Genomic DNA, 15,360 nt, shown 5'->3' on the forward strand with positions numbered 1-15,360 from the left:
AAGCCAAGAAAATATTCGTCGCAAATTCTCTTTATCTTTTATTACTAATTTAAAATTAAAAGAAAGAAAAAGTAATTTCAGGCACACCTAGAGTGAAGTTTCAGTTGCTGAAAAAGATACTTCAAAATATTACAATGCAAACAAATTATTAGAAGAGGACTTCACAGTTGCGTAATCCTAAATTATCTTCTCATGATTTATTTTCATATGTATATTTTAAAATTTTCTTTTCAGTATTTGTAGCTTCACGGCTTACTCTCGGCTTGTCTGAACTTACTTTTTCTATACTTTAAATTTTAAACTGGTAATAAGGAAAAAGAGAATTTGCGAAAAGAAATTTTGTTCCGTCGTATGGTGTCTTCTTAATAATAAAATGCCAACGCAATGCTTGAAAATGCAAGTATCATAGATAGGTAAGTACTTCATGTACGTGACACTAGAGCTGCCCGATGGGTCATTAGTGAGAGTATGTCAGAAAATAATTCTTATTTGTTTTCTAAACCTGTTAAGACTCATAGATGGGTAAGTACTTTATATTTACGCCACTCTAGAGTTGCCCGATGTGTCATTAGTGAGAGTAGTGAGAGTATGACAGAGAATAATTCTTATTTGCCTTCTAAACCAGTTAAGACTATTTAACTATGCGTAATTAAGTAACCAGCAGAGAAATAACTCTAAAAGTTGCGAAAAAAGGCCAATCGACATTAATTATTAATAATTTTATGAAATTATGTTTATTAAAATTTTTCACAATTCATGAATCATTTAAAGTTCTTCTTGTAAAATAATGCGTTCCCCTTAGTAAAATTTTAAACTTTTATTTTTTCAGACTGTTATTTATGTAATACTATTGTCTCAACCAAGTAATTCACAATTAGCATAAAAATAAAGAATGCAAGTGTTCCTAGTAAAAGCTAGGGATCCTTAACTTGGGATAAAGAACTTGAAAAATAAAACAGATGCAGAGAGAATATCATAGTGTTTAAACACATGGACCTTTATTACGTGTTTGCGATTTTTAAATAACGATATTTTTTAAAAAATTAGGGTTATTATAACCATTTAAAACGATAGCAAGCATAATCTTCAAAGTGGGTTTAATTTATAGGAACTAAACATAGTCAATGAAAGTTACTATTCACCTGAGTTGTTTTCTTATAAAAGTAGCATTTTCTCTAAATAAAATATCACGGGAGAAACTTATATCTCAAAAGTGCTACGATATTTCAAAAGGTTATGTATTATAACTTCAAGATATCTTGCTATAGATTTTCATGCAAAATTTGCATAAGTTACAAGTGGATTAGGAACTAATCCATGATCCGTCTACCAATGAAGATATTTTACGTCAGCACTGCGGTCAGTACAAATCGGGTGGGGAATTCGAATCAACCAGCTACCGCTGAGATTCGAATCCGTTTCACCTCATTGGAAGGCGAGTGTTCTTTCCCCTGAGCCACCACGACTCGCAACATTCAATTGTGGAACAGGGAGTCATGGATGGTTCGACAATTTTGCGAAAAGAATACCAGATTATGGCAACATGCCTCCTTTAATTCACAGAGAAGCTGGTACTCATCGATCTGAAGGTGCATGGATCAGCTCTATCCCGAATCCCAGTTCTTCGCTATGAAATTCAGAGTCTTAACCACTGAGCCATCGCGGTAGTAAAAGAAAATTATTTTATGCTGAACAGATAACAAAGTTTGTGTAATGACAAATTGCTGTATGCTTATTAGCTTTCAAAGAGATCTGTTATCGACAAAAGGGCCTCCCTGACCGAGTGGTATCGCTCACCAAACGCTCTGTTAAGCGTGGAGGTGGCTGGTTCGAATCCCGCCGTGACCCTGGATGTATTCTTTGAGATGTCCTTCGCTGTTTTGTGCTATCTGTTCCTCTACTTGACAAAGGTTTATAAGCCTTAATTGGTCACACAAGCCTACAATGCATGTTGTACCAATAAACCAATTCTCGACAAATATTAAAGTTTTTAATTTCTGTGTTATCTAAAAAGGATGCGAATTAGCGACTGATTCCGCAAAGAATAGCCTTGTTAAATTTTGTTTTTAAAAAATTTAACTTTTATCGTAACTTTTAACAATATTTTAATAATTTCGAAATGTATAAAATGTCTTGTGAAATTGCTGTTAATGAAAATGCTGTGTTTATAAGGATGCTATGTAGTTGACCGCAAACTTTTGTGATAGTTTAGTGTGAGACTTGTGTTCCAGGTTTCTATTTTCTGTGTTAAGGTATCTGACTAGCGCAAAAGCATAATTTTGAGAAAAAGTTTCGAGTTTATATTAGAAATTTAAAATCCCTGTAGTCTATCTTTTTATAAATTTTTTACTTTCGTTTGTATTCCACTTAATAAAAAAGTTATTGTAATTTTCGTGCAATTTTTGTGATAACAACGTATAATCTTTGAACGCGTTTAGATCAAAATCAGATATTTCTTTACATTACTTTAAACACGATATTTCATGTTGTCTTAAAATAATTGACTATAATTTTTCATGAGTGCTTGTGATTATAGGATACATGTTTTGAACAACGGACCAAGAGACAAAAGTAGAATTTAAATTTTTATGCATGTTTTTTCGCAAAGACAAATGCGGAAATTTGTTAAAATTTTTAAAAATTTGCTTTTTTAACTACATTAATCCCCAACTTACTAGTATATGTACTTGCTTTTAAGATAATAGTTCAAAGCATAGTTGATAGTTTTCTAAATAAACTCCTCAAAGGATTTTTTGTTTTAAGTGATAGACATTTTTTTATAGTGTTTAGCGTTTATGGTAAAAAAAGCCTTATTTTTTACCTAAAAATGGCCCTTTTAAATTAACATTAGTAATTTTTTTGCTTGTTTTATACCTTTTTAATACATATTAAAACAAAACTAGTTTCTAAAATTTTATATTAATATTTAAGAAAAAGTTACCGAAATTAATCGGATATCTTAATGCGTTATGTGAAAATGCAACTACAGCCCAATAGTTAGCAATATAATTTTAATAAGCTTTAACCTTGCATATTTATATTTTAATGAAAAATTTTTTTGATCATCAGTCATAAATTCTGCAAATTTTGCCAACCGCAGTGATGCTTTACACTTATCTTAAATACAATTATCTTACATATTAATGTAAACTTGTCAAAGATCAAGGATTTTAAGTAAACTCCCAAAAAGTGTCTGTGATATATATTTAATCTGTTCGAACTAATAATAATTTCACATAAAGCTGATGTAGAATAATTACTTACAATTTCAAACTTAAATAAAAATCACTAGTTAGATTGATTTTATTTAACTTATCCCTAGAGCTAGACACGGTAAGGAAAAAAAATCTGGTAAAATTACCGTGTTGCGTGACAACGACATTTCTAATAATAAAAAAAAATCTGGTAATAAAATAAAAACTTACGATATTTAAACTATTCATTTGGTAATTTTTCCGTTCATATCAAGTAATCCATATCAAGTTTTATCACATATCATATTTTAGTGTTAATTTTACTAAAACCCTTACCAAGGCTCATAGAGTCAGAAACATGGTAAATGTTGCCCTATTCTGGTAATTTTGACCATACTTATTTTCTCAAAGAATTTTCTTCTATTTGAATACTAATAAAATGTTTTTTTCAACATTTTCCTTCCGAGGGTATATTCTTCTATAGGTACCAAGTTTCAGAAAACAAAACTTTTATTTTAAAACGTACTAATTAGGAGATTCATTGTAAAAAGATGTATTATGTAGTTTTAATTTCATACAATACAGGTTAGTAGTAGATGGTTAGTTTTATTAATTCATAGATTGTATTTAATTTCGAAATGCTATATCCTGTAATATATCCGATTTATATGACATTTGGTTTTATTTTTAAATGAAATATATATTGTTTTTTGAAACCATTTCCATTCATCCATTAAGCATTTTATTTAATAAAATGCCCAAATAGCTTGATGATTGTTCGTGTAATTTGAAACATAAAACTTTTCTGAATATAAATTGATTTATTTCAATAGATATTTCAAAATATAAATATATTTAATTGAAGATCTATATTTAACTTGTACTATAACATAGATTTTTATTTGTTAGTCCTCTTATTATTTATTATTTAATTTCTTTTTATTCTCATTACTGCAATCTCAATTTTATATTCACTTTGTCCTATTTTAATGCAGTTTAATGCAATTTCAAGATTTTTAATGAAAAGGTAAGAAGGTTGCTATTAGTGATGTTTTAATGTTACTACTAAAATCGTTTACTTTCATCATTGTTAAAAATCTATGATACTGAGCAAAGAAAAAAAATCTGGTGTAATTACCGTACTGCATTCGAATCACATTTCTGGTTAAAAAGAAAGAAAAAAAGAAAAAAAAGTTTGGTTAATAAAACCAAAATATACAATATTTAAACCATTAATTTTGCAATTTTACCGTTCATAATGTAACGGTTTGTTGGAAATTTTGGTTTTTACAATTATAGTTTTTATTATCGCACATTTAGTTGAAAATACAAAACTGAAAAATAAATATATCGAATAAATGGTTCTTATGCCAGTAAAATTTATAACATGTCATGATAAATTTGCCATATTTTATTACATATTATAAAACCATATTTTATTGTAAATTTTACCAAACTCATTACCAAAGCGCCTTGTTGAAAATTACCGAGATTTTTTGGTGTTCTTGTAGGGCCAGAAACACCATAAATTTTGCCAGTATTGGTCATTTTTTTTTCTCAAAGTGTGAATTATTCTAGTCTTAAAAAAGTTTAATTATTGATAAAATATGCTTCTTTCTTTACATATCACAAAGCTTTTTTTTGTGCTACATATGAGTACATCTTTAAACTGACAGAAAATGCTGACAAAACAAAGTTAAGCCTAATCATTAAAAAATGTCAATAAAAACCGGATATTTAATTATTTGAATCGAAGTTCACGAATTAACAAACAAAAAAAAACCTTTTCGTATGTTTCGTGTCGCATCAGTAAGCTCTCGAATTAGTACGCTAATAAAACTAGCAAAGAAGCTTGTTCAAGAGGAATGTAATTGAGACAAAACATATAACAGACAGGTGATATTCGACTTGCTTCGCTGGCTGGCGACCAATAAAGTTCGGTAGACTAAAAAACCTGGAGGGTCGAATTTGCAATTAAGTCTTTCTACCCCACATGTCGACATCTTTGTTGACTTCCCGCTGTGATAGAGGGATTGGTAATTGGTAGAAAATTACTGACCCCCTCTAGTTTTTCTTTTATTTTTATAAGTATTTGTGGCTCTCCCATCAAAGCGGGCTCGTTGGTCAATGCCATAAAACCTACGCATGGTTTATGACTACATTAGGTTCATCGTAAAGATACTCGCAACGGATGTAAGGCTGTCAAGAAATTTTAGTTTTGAGCAGAGAACAGAGAAATATTTACCTGCTGAGTAATGTTTTCTTTTCTTATTTTAGTTTCCCTTTGAAAACAGGATAGCAGTTATTGCAAGTCGACATCTATTAATTACATTTCAAGCGAAGTATCAAAGATTGAATGTTACTACCGGGCAGGTGAAAGTCGTTACAAAAACTAGTTAACTGAAAGCATGTTTTGTTTACTTCTAAAAAAAATTTAATCAATATGTCAGTTCCGGCAGTTGTTTCAGAAATTTTCTTACTAAATGAAGTATATAAAGCAGGACTTAGAAAAGTAACTACAATTTTAAAAAAATTAAATAAAATAATTATAATTAACTAATCGTAATTATAATTAACTAATCATAATTATAATTAACTAATCATAATTATAATTAATTAATTATAATTAACTAATCATAATTACAATTAATTAATTATAATTATAATTAAATAATAATAAAATAATAATTATTATAATTAGTTTTATAAATAAAATTCATTATAATTTAATTTATAAGAGTAACTATAATTTATACTGCAGGCAGCAGTATAAATTATAATTACTATTTTCGTGCAAAACAAGAAATTAAAACAGCTGAAAAAACTTATGTTAAAAAATACTGGTAAAAAGATAAATTGAAAAATAAATAATAAAATTTATATCGTTATTTTCGCAATGATATTTGATTAATTACGGTGATTTTAAAGTAAAAATATTACTGTTGGACTGCACTAATTAGAACAAAAATATGCACCGTTTGGACTTACGCAAAAATTGGGGATCATTCAGGGACATTCTTGATGTTGATCGAAACGATAATAATTCTCAACGTTAATGATTTTTTGAAGAGTTTAATATAAATATTTTTTAAAAATTTGATATAATTATCCGCTTTGAAGTAAAAATACTCTATGCTTATATAGATATATAGTTTAAAATAAAAGCCTAGTCTTAATAAAGTTGAAAATAATTGACTTGCGGCTTTTTTATATTTTTATCTATTCGTAGAAAAGTTTCAAAGAACACCCTTTATTTGAAGAGTTCTTTTTTTTTCTTTTTTTTTAAAAAAAAACTGTCAAATAAAGGATATTTTGAAAAGTGTTAAATACATACTTACACAAGATTATTAATATTCCAACTAAAAATATTAAACAATTTTGCTTTGCACTGATATCTGGCTATAACATAGATCAAATAGGTCAAGATTTTAGTATCAAAAAGCTACTTAGACTGTTTAAATAAGCCTTTCTAATTTTAGCTCCTTTCTCAACAGTATATTTTTTGTAAAATAATTAAGAAAAAAGGCTTCTTAAATGTTATTTTTAATGCAGTTTAATAAAAATAAGCTACTATAAACTCTAAAGCATCTCCAAATAATACCTTTTCCTATTTCAAAAAACTATCCTTAACACTATTTCTACCAATCAGTGTCAAAAGACATCTTGTAAATTTATTATCAAATTATTCGCCAAGTTTATTTATTTCGCATATCCTTCCAATGAGGTGAACATTCGCCTTCCAATGAGGTGAACCGGGTTCGAATCCCAACAATGGCTGGTCGGATGGATCATGGGTCCAAGTCCCTTTGATGTCAGGCTGACCATAGGAGGTTTTCGCGGTTTTCCTCTCCATCTAACGCAAATGCAGGCTGTGAATGAGTGAAATTAGTGAATGAAGGTCCATCCCAACCTGTTAGTCAGAGAACATTGCGACGGGAGCTGCAAGCAATGAACAATTGGAGTCTAATATCTCGTAAGAGGACATTGCTCAGATAGGCACATAAAACTGAGTGACTTCAGTGAGCTAGAAATCACCGAATGTGGACAGTTGCTGACTGGCGAAATGTTTTGTACTCTGACGAATCATGTTTCTGCCTATATTCAAGTGACGCGTCGTCGAGAGCACCGAAGACCAGATGAAACATTTCATCCTGATTGTGTGCAAGGTAAGGTTCAAGTCGGAGGTGGGTCTGTCATGATTTGGGGGTGCTTTTTTTGTACTATGCATTAGGCCCTCTCACTGAGGTGGCCACTAACATGAACATATTTATTTGAACATTCTGGATGATCAGGTGCTGCCTTTCAGTCAACATTTTCATGAAGCTGTTGATACCCCTATTTTTCAAGATGACAACAGCAAAGTTCATCTAGCTGGAAGAACATGTGACTGATTTTATGAAAACTCAGACACTCTCGACTGGCCTGCAAAATCACCCGACTTAAACTCTATTGATAGTTTGGAACAACGGGTAAAACACCGAAATCAGCATCCTCACAATTTGGTGGATTTGCACGATCAAATCGTCAGCGAGAAATCGAAATAGGTATACAAAATTACCATAAATAGTGTTATGTGCATCATACGTGATAATGACACATATAATCTTCGTTTTAGGAATAAGAGTTAGATTAACTGGCATTTTTTTCACCTTGACTTTCATATTTCAATAAATATCGCTAAAGCTGGAATTGCTGACCTTTACAGTTGATAAATTTTATTTATAATGAATTTCACCCAACTTTTAAGAACAGACCTGCAGTCTGGGAAGATTAAGTGATAGTCAAAAACATCAATTTATAATTTAGAAAATTTTAGTTCGTTTTTTAAAAGAGATTCGTTTCTAAGAGAGTGCAACGCTGAATCGGTTACTGTCTCTCTGTATAAAGAACTCCTCTCGTCTCAAAATCTAAGGCCATCTGCTGCTATGGAAACAAAAAATAACGCATTTGTGATAAATAGATTAATAGATAGCTTTACATTAGATATCTTTGCAATAGATAGATTTGCATTAGAGAAAATAATTCCTTTTTTTTCGCATACTCGAGGCAAAACCTGTCTTAAACATTCACCCAACATCCCTACTTGAAAGAGTATAGCATCCCTCATAGCCATAGTCACCGCCACTGCTTTAGACAAGTGGCGAGGGAAGTTCCTTTTATAGACACGCTATAAATTATTGATAAAGAGCCGCGGTGCTTTAGGGGCGTTTCCTTACTGTAGAAGGTGACCCAGGTTCAAATTCAAGCGATACGAATTCTTTTCGCACCGATCACAGTGTTAATATAAAATATCCTCCCTTACTGTCGAGCTAAATGTGGCAGGCTTTCGTAGTTTTATCTCCATCCGTGAATGACCAAAATCAAGAGAATGTCTACTTTCACCGGTGAATGTCAACAATCACACACTCGCAGTGGAGATATTTGTTATGTCCCATTATAAACATTTCTTTCATATCCGATTTGATATTATTACAGTTTTTCGATATTTTAATACCTGCTGAATATAGATTAGGGAACGCATCAGTGTTCAGAGTACCGGTTAAATACATACTGGGTTGTGGAACTTGACCTTAAAAAACATTGATATCGGGCATACCGGGTAAATGTAAACCGGCAGTTGCATTTAACCAGACCTAGTATATATTTCGGACATTTACCAAAGTGACTATGTGATTGTCAACATTCACCGGTGTAANTTTTTTCCAAACTATATATATATATATATATATAATAAAGGTTTTAAAACATATAAATAGTTACTATTACTGCTGTATGAATCTACATCTGTTTTTTGTTGTAGGGTTAATTGTATTATTATGCTGCTGTATGAACATTTCAAATTATACTACGTCATGAATATGAATTAAACTATTTAATATAATCGACACAAAAAACTTATAAAGACGATCTCTACTAAAATACTCTAATAGCAGCCGGCAGATTTTTACAGCTATCACCAAAGGAACTTGCAGCAGACGAGGCAGTGTAGGCGTTTCCCCAGACTCTATAAAATGAAAACCAATAAAAAAATTAAAAAAATCTAGTAACGTCGACTAAATAAGCCAATAAGCTTTAAGTCTTTTACTTGTGGGTTTAATTGTTTTTCAGTTTGAGGCAATGGAATTCTAATATGTCTCATAAATACGGACGCTTCCGCAATAAATTCTCTTTATAGCTTTCGTAGCATAGACCTACTTATAGATGCTTTCACCAAATATGACTTAATGTAATCGCGATAGACCCCATCATGATGGTTCGCCAATGACTTCATAATTAAACTGTCTCGCTGGTAATGCGTAGTTTTTTTCTTTTTACTTTGATTTGATTGAAATGATGGTAAGCGGTTATGAGTGATTTACGCGATGAATTACCATAATTTCTTAATTGCATGAATTATCTCAATGAAAGTAAACTTAATGAAAGATATGCATTCAGACTAAATAAGACATCTATTCATAAAAAGTATTTTCTGAAAAAAATTGTTTTTAAGTGGCCTACTAATGCAAAAAAAAGAAGAAAAAAAATCAAATTATGGAAAAGGATTGCGTTTGTTAATTGCAGACATTCTGCTTACCTAAAGAGCTCAAAATGGATAATCGACATGTTTTTTTTGTTTTTTTTTTAATTAAGGAAAATAATATTTTTTTTACTATTTTTTAAGGAGCATTAAATTTATAAAGTTAAATATTTATGATAAATTACTAAAAACGCAACGCTGTCACAAAACGTTTCCTTTTTTCGCTTCATACAAGCATTTCAAATAGTTTACGCGTAATTTGATTAATTAATTATTAATTTTTAAATTCTTAATCATTCTTAAATAAAATGATTTCTTTAGATTCTGACTATAATAGATTTTTTGGGGATAATTTTTTTTTTCCTGGTGAGGGTTTCTATATTAAATGGATTTTTTTTGTACCATTTCATTTCTTTAAAACTATTATTATTTACTTGAAATATAAAATTACAATAATTTATTATTTGTTCAAAAATAAAAATTCTACCATTATGTAATCAGTATTTAAATTAATTTAAATACTATATTAATTTGCATACAGACCAGTCACACTGACCAGCAATTACCTCTAACTAGAATGAATTAGTTCCGATATTTTTAAAATTCGCAAGTATATGCGAAGCATTGTACAAAGCAACTTCTGAGTCTTTAATAATAAAAATGTACTATTAAGTCAACAATTTGGACCTTAATAATAAGATCGGAATATTTTATTTGGTTGAAAGTTAAACAACTGATGATTAGTCGGTGTTAAAAAATGATTCCTAGCATTTCCGATTGATAAAAATCAATTAATCGGTCTTGTATATAGAAGGAAATTTTCAGCAATTTTGATAGATTAAAATGTAATGCAAACTTTAAGAGGTTTGACTCACCCTATCTTTTTAATTTCTTTTTAATCTATTTAAACAATTTTTTTAAAATCTATTTGAACAATTTTTTTAAAATCTATTTAAATATTTTTTTAAAAATCTATCTAAACAATGTTTTAGCTGAAGAGCACCAGACATGAATTTTGGTATCGCATATTATTTCTGTCAATCATGCTTCTGTAAATAAAATCAAGTAGAAATTGAATGTAATATAATTTTTATCCAGATTTTGTATTTATTTATTTAATCATTTTTATTTGTTTATTGTTACGAGTTATTTTCGTCAGTGCCATAGGTCATTATAATATACCGAAAAAAAGATGAATTCTTTGTATACTCAGTATTCCCATTCTTCGTAATTTATTTTTTTACTTTAATTAGATTTTTAATTTTTTAAATGGATATAAAAGGAGGTTTGACCTATCGTTCGTAAATTTTTTTTTTAAACATTCAATTACGCGTTTCAATAATTCTGTTGGATCGACCTGGTGGCCGAGTGGTTAGCGTGCCTGACTGCGGAGACGCTGGTCGCGGGTTCGATTCCTGCTCAGGGCATGGATGTTTCTTTCTCTCTGTGTTCTATGTCCTTTCTCTTTTGCGTTTGATTGTGTGAATGTGACCCGCCCTATAAGCGGGCTTATGGTTGTGTGACGTGGGCGACGCTGCTTCACCACCGTGGCTTCGACACAGGTGCCCACTGGGTAACGAGAAGAGAGTAGCATTTCTGTGGCCAATAGGACAACCCCCAAGTGTCCGCCATTAAAAAAAAAAAATAATAATAATTCTGTTGGTTAAACATCTCTTATAGTTGGTCAAACTCCCTCAACTAGGGTGGTTTGACTCAGTTTTACACACTTGAAAAATCCTCAAGTATATTTTAAATTTTAAGAAGGAAACAATAATACTAACTGATGACAAACGTTATAAGCTACAAAATAACGTTGAAAGATGACAAACGTTATAAAACTCAAAATAATGTTGATTGAAGACAAACATCATTAGCTACAAAATAATTATAAGCTGCATTATGAAATGTAATGTAACGTATGAAATGTAATGCGAAGGAATGTTAACTTAAAAAATATAATATGCTAAAAAAATTTAAAGAAATAATTTTGTTTAAAGTTTGTCTAACTTTTAAAAGTTTGACCAACCTCTCCCGTTTTCCCTACATTTTTTGCAACAAGTTAAAAGCAATTTTTTTTAAATGTAGAAAATACTTGGTTGATATTATTGTCAGATACACTTTCGGAAAAATCATTTTAAACAATCATATCCGTAGATGGAACCATGCTACGGTGCAAGTTTGCTACAACCTTAATAAGGTGTTAAATTTAACGTAGTATCATGTAATCAAGGTTTAAAATTACGATGATACGCTGCAAGTCAGCTGCAACCTTAACAATGTGTTTGTAGTATCGCGCAATCAAGCTTAAGATTTACGATGTACATTTGCTAATTTATTATTTTTTATTTATTTATTTATTTATTGTTGCGAGTTCTTCTTGTCCGTGCCATATTTCATTATAATATATATAAAAAAAGATGAATTCTTTGTATTCCTCAGATTATCATGCTAAAGCCAGTATACCCATTGTTCAAACTTTTATTTTTTACTTCAATTAAATTTTAAATGGCTATTAAGAAAGGTTCGACCCATTGTTACAAATCAAAAATTTTGAAAGATACCCTTGTGAAAGAGAAGTTTAGAGAAGTTGCAAGGAAAAAATTACAACTTCAGTTGTTTTGCTTTTTAATTAATTTTCTAATTTTAAGAAGAAAACCAAAAAAAAAGTTAAAATAAATGTCTTCAGATTCTCCAGTTACTGATATTAATTAAATTCATGAAAAAATTTCAATTCATAGTTGTTATTTTTCATCAGTATATATTTCTTACACAATTATTTGTCTGCAACGTTGCTTTAAACATTTAATTGCGCGTTTCAATAATTCTGTTGGTCAAACCTGCCTTATAGTTAGTCAAATCTCCCTCAAGTAGGGTGGTTTGACTCAGTTTTACACACTTGAAGAATTCTTAAGAATATTTTAAAATTTAAGTAGAATACAATAATGTTAACAGATGACAAACATTATATACTAGAAAATAATGCTAACAGAGGACAAATATCATAAGCTACACGATAATTATAAGCTACATTATAAACTACAATATAATGTTAAAATATAAAATGTTGAAAAAATTTAAATGAAAATATTTTTGTTCAAAGTTGGTCAAACCACTCATGTTTTTCATACATTTCTTGCATCAAGATTAAATCAACTTTTTTTAATAGAGGAAATATTTGGTTGATGTTATGTTCAGATACATTTTGGGAAAAATCATTTTAAACATTCGTGCATTGAACCATGATACGGTGAAAGTTTGCTACTACCTTAATAAGGTGCTAAATTGAACGTAATATAGCGCAAGCAAGTTTAAGATGTACGATGGTACAGTGCAAAATAGCTGCAACCTTAATAAGGCGTTAAATTGAACTTAGAATCGTGTAATTAAGTTTTAAAAGTACGATGCGTGTGATATAGTTTAATTTAGCTTCTTATTAAAGTTATACCATATATGAAGAATATTATGGTTTAATAAACTTCAAAATGTTTCTTTAGAAACCAGGTCAAGCAGCTTTCAAATTTAGTTCAACAACACCCATTCTTTTTAACAAAATCTTATTATTTAAGAAAATAATTAGGTAATGTTATTATTTAAGAATTATACCAATATATAACACATTTCTTGCAATTGTACTTCATAAATCAGCGCAACAAAAGTTTTTTAAAAATAAATCTTTCAACGATAATATTTATCATAAAAAATAATGGGTCACAATCGACACAAAAAAATTTTTTTGCCATACACAATTGAAATGTAATTAAAAAATCTCAAGTTTTATAACTAGCAATAATGCTATGAATAAAAAATCTGTTAATATCTGGTTTTTAACAAATAACTAATTGTTTACTCTTCTTTTCAATATCTAAGTTCGATTAAATCTGAAATATTGAGGTGATGAAAATGAAATTAAATAATTTTTGCTATAAAAAAAATAAAATTATCATTATATTTTTTTTTCTCTTTAATTCAGTTGCGGGTGAAACAATGGAAATATATCAGCAAAACTTTAAATTAAATTATCGATATATTCTGCAAAAGACTTAAAAAATAAAAGTTTTTGCTTCAGTTTTATCTATTACAAGTAGAAAACGAAATTAACTGGACTAGTGTTTTCATTTATATTCATATTTATATTAAATATCTCTGTTAACGGATTCAATTTCTTACGATATAATTGGAGCGTGATTTTAAAAAATAAAAAAAGGGCAATGACATATTAACTCCCATTTTAATTCTATGGGTAATGGGAGATTGTGATAACTTCCGAAACAAAAAAATTAAATTTAAACAAGAAGGATGTATTTAATCTACTTTTTAATTATTTTTCGATAAATATATGGAGTCTTTTTAATCCAATTTATTTCAGGTTACAATTTGGTTATATAAACTGAAAAATTAAAAGCTCATAAGAATAGTTTTAAAACATAATTGGTTCAATTTCGCATTATTTTCATTATTTTTCTTTTATTCTTTTTTTGTAAAAATACAAACAAACAAGAAATTCAATTGAAAGGTGAAAACTTGAGAATAAAATAGCTTAAATAAGTCATTTTACGTGACCAAAAGTGTTACGGTTTAATGAATATTATACAATTTTAATGTTCTCGCATAAAATAAAAAAAATATTTTTATTCCTGATTAAACTAATGAATTAAGTTAATAATAATAATGATTTTATAGCCTTCGTTTTTATGTTTTCAACTAGTTTTTATGTTTTAAACTAGTTTTTATGTTCTTAACTATTTTAGCTCTCATTTTTATTGATATAACTAAAAATGAACAATGCATTGATGCACAGAGAAAAAAAATTCAAGTAAAATTAATATCCTGGATGCTAATGACACTTCTAATCAATTGGTTGATAAAACAAAAAAAAAAGTATGAGGTATTTAAACCATTCATTTGTGAATTTTTCTGTTCCTATACCAAATAATATTGTTTCTCAAAACCATAGTTTTTATTACTAGATAAAATACAAAACTGAAAAGGAAATTTAAACGAATAAATGGTTTAAGCTATACTCTAAGGTATCATTATAAATAAAATTGCCAAATTTTACTACGCTTACCAAATTTCTCACATATTAATTTAACCAAAATCATTAACAAAGCGATTCAATTAAACCAAGCATTTTGGTGTTCCCATAGAGCCAAAAACACGATACATTTTACCATATTCTGGTATTTTTGTCTTGTTAAACTATTAAAACTGCACGCGTTAGTTCGAATTAGTATTTAAAATGTTAAAGCTCTATTAAAACTGACGCAAAATGTTCTAGTGAAAGCAAAATTTATAAATTGATATAAATTTAAAAATAATCAAGACATAATTAATTGTTTCAATATTCACCAAAAGAAATGCTAAAATATTTTTGATTATACACTCATTCTTTAATTTTCTGAGACTCAAGCTTCAAATAATAGCAGGTAATGCGATTTTAATTTCGAAACTAGGAGGCTAAGCCCTCTGTTCGCTGCTGCTTACCAACCCCAATCATTGCTTCGCAGTAATTGTTTCTTGGCATCGTTTCTCTTTTAAACTGAGACCTGGTCTTACAATCTCAATATCTCGCAGTGGGCTGATCGTTAAGACACGGTTCCCAGAAGAACAACGAAGTCAAGCATCACTGACTGTATATATATATATATA

This window comes from Parasteatoda tepidariorum, chromosome X1 (genome assembly GCF_043381705.1).
Source record: "Parasteatoda tepidariorum isolate YZ-2023 chromosome X1, CAS_Ptep_4.0, whole genome shotgun sequence".
Classification (NCBI taxonomy): Eukaryota; Metazoa; Arthropoda; class Arachnida; order Araneae; family Theridiidae; genus Parasteatoda; species Parasteatoda tepidariorum.